The following is a 2500-nucleotide window of genomic DNA, read 5'->3' as shown; positions in this document are numbered from 1 at the left end:
CTATACGGGGTGTTTGTTACTACTACAACAGGTACTGTTATTACCATTGCTACTATAATTACTATATTATTATCATCACAACTGTTGTAGTTAAAAACAACCCTAATTGACTCTCATCAATCACTCTGGCAAACGTGCATTAAAATGAAGTTTAAAGAGACGTTTAAAGTTCTAAACTATACCTAGAAACACCTGATCACAAACAGAGAATCGTATCCACTTCTATTCAAATCTCGTATTTATCTGTATAATAAGGTATTTGGACCTACCGAGTTTTTCGCCAACTAGTTCATAAAAGAGGAATATAAATAGGAACTACTATTATAGTTATTATCATACTATTATTATCTTATTAAATGCACTGACTAATATTCGTTTCAGCTGACTCCAGGGCACGAGTGTGTGGTTGTCTCTGGCCAAGGGACTTATCGGTTCCAGAACTGTACCGATGGACTCACCAAGTACAGTTGCATGTACCCAGGTGGGTTGAAAGAGTGAGAGGGAGGGAGGGAAAAGAGAGGGAAAGAGGGAGGGAAAAGGGAGGGAAAAGGGAGGGAAAGAGGGAGGCAGGGTGGGAGGTTGAGAGAGAGAGAGAGAGAGAGAGAGAGAGAGAGAGAGAGAGAGAGAGAGAGAGAGAGAGAGAGAGAGAGAGAGAGAGAGAGAGAGAGAGAGTGAGAGAGAGAGAGAGAGAGAGAGAGAGAGAGAGAGAGAGAGAGAGAGAGAGAGAGAGAGAGAGAGAGAGAGAGAGAGAGAGAGAGAGAGAGAGAGAGAGAGAGAGAGAGAGAGAGAGAGAGAGAGAGAGAGGGAGGGAGGGAGAGAGAGAGAGAGAGAGAGAGAGAGAGAGAGAGAGAGAGAGAGAGAGAGAGAGAGAGAGAGAGAGAGAGAGAGAGAGAGAGAGAGAGAGAGAGAGAGAGAGAGAGAGAGAGAGATAAAGAGAGAGAGAGAGAGAGAGAGAGAGAGAGAGAGAGAGAGAGAGAGAGAGAGAGAGAGAGAGAGAGAGAGAGAGAGAGAGAGAGCGAGAGAGAGAGAGAGAGAGAGAGCGTGAGAGCGAGAGCGAGACAGGGAGAGAGCGAGAGAGAGAGAAAGAGAGACAGAGAGAGAGACAGAGAGAGACAGAGACAGAATGAGAGAGAGAGAGAGAGAGAGAGAGAGAGAGAGAGAGAGAGAGAGAGAGAGAGAGAGAGAGACAGAGACAGAGACAGAGACAGAGACAGAGACAGAGACAGAGACAGAGACAGGGACAGAGCGAGAGCGAGAGAGAGAATGAGAATGAGACAGTCAATCGGACGGACAGACAGAGACAACAGAAACAGAGAGAGATAACAGCAGCGCCTCTCCTTTCCAGCATACTGCCCCGTAGGATACACACTACACCTTGGCCTGTGCTATAAGGTCATCCCCGCAGCAAGTACTTTCCACGACAGTTACGAAAGCTGCATGAAAGAAGGGTCCGACCTTGCTGTCCCGGAGAACGTGAACGACTTACAGTTTTTGACTGATCTTGTCATGGTAAGACGACCTTCCTTCACAATACCCTTAGGCATAGCACCTTTGCGGAGGTGTGTGAACGATTATTCATTCATAAACATAAACATGACTGTAATATGTTAAAAGATATTGGGAAATTATTCATAGCAACTTTGTATACTTTGTGCACGACTATACATTCATAAACATTGAAATACTTTAGGTGTAATAAGTTTAAAAACCTTATAAATGTATAGTATACATAGCAACTTTGTATAGTTGTCTACACGATTATACAACCATGAATGTAAGACGATGAAAGACCTTAAAGGTGTTCAGTAATATGCATAGATGCTTTATATATCTGAATACCTATAACTGAATATAAATATCTTTATAGTCTATAACCATAGATGTTTATTAAGGCTTTACTATTAAGGATGTCGATAGCTTCCCATAACGCGTATCTATAATTGTGTGCAGTATCGTAGTAGGTTAAAAGATATTCACAGACATGCACAGCAACTTTGTATTCTTGTAAAGGCTCACCAGCAAAAAAAAAAAAAAAAAAAAGGAAACCAGTCAATAGATTAATCTCTTTGTTGTTCTAGAAAACTGAACAAAAGCCCATAGAGGAGCCTGTGAAAGTGATGCTCGGCATAGCTTGTCCGTAAGTAATGCTTTTCTTATGCTTAATTGTTATGACTGAGGGAAGCAGCAACAGTGATAAGGAAGATTTTTGTGGTGGGTGGAACTGTACACCGGGGCTCTCCAAAGCGGTCGATATTCGAAGTCGATGAGAATATCCAAGGGGTAAAAATGAGTAGATAAAGGGGGGGAAATGAGTCGATAAAAACTGGGGGTCAAAAGGGGTCGATATACGCAAGGGGGAAAATAAGTCGATAAAACCTGGGGGTCAAAAGGGGTCGATAAAACCTAGGGGGTCAAAAGGGATTGATAAAACCTGAGGGTCAAAAAGGGTCGATAAAACTTGAGGGTCAAAAGGGGTTGATCACCGCCTGGGGGTCAAAAG

The 2500-nt window shown here is 42.8% G+C and overlaps 1 protein-coding gene across 2 annotated transcripts in view; it reads left to right on the top strand.

The window, feature by feature from the left end:
• Positions 1-1386: 1386 nt before the first annotated feature.
• Positions 1387-2500, top strand: part of LOC113824559 (sushi, von Willebrand factor type A, EGF and pentraxin domain-containing protein 1) — a 20666-nt gene continuing 19552 nt past the window's right edge. For both annotated transcript variants that reach the window (XM_070115371.1, XM_070115370.1), the window contains exon 1: positions 1387-1509. The gene's annotated coding sequence lies outside the window, so the exon portion shown is untranslated. The remainder of the gene's footprint in view (positions 1510-2500) is intronic.

The sequence above is a fragment of the Penaeus vannamei genome, chromosome 37 (genome assembly GCF_042767895.1).
Source record: "Penaeus vannamei isolate JL-2024 chromosome 37, ASM4276789v1, whole genome shotgun sequence".
Classification (NCBI taxonomy): Eukaryota; Metazoa; Arthropoda; class Malacostraca; order Decapoda; family Penaeidae; genus Penaeus; species Penaeus vannamei.
The sequence above is the reverse complement of the archived record's forward strand: the minus strand, read 5'-3'. Positions and strand labels throughout refer to the sequence as shown.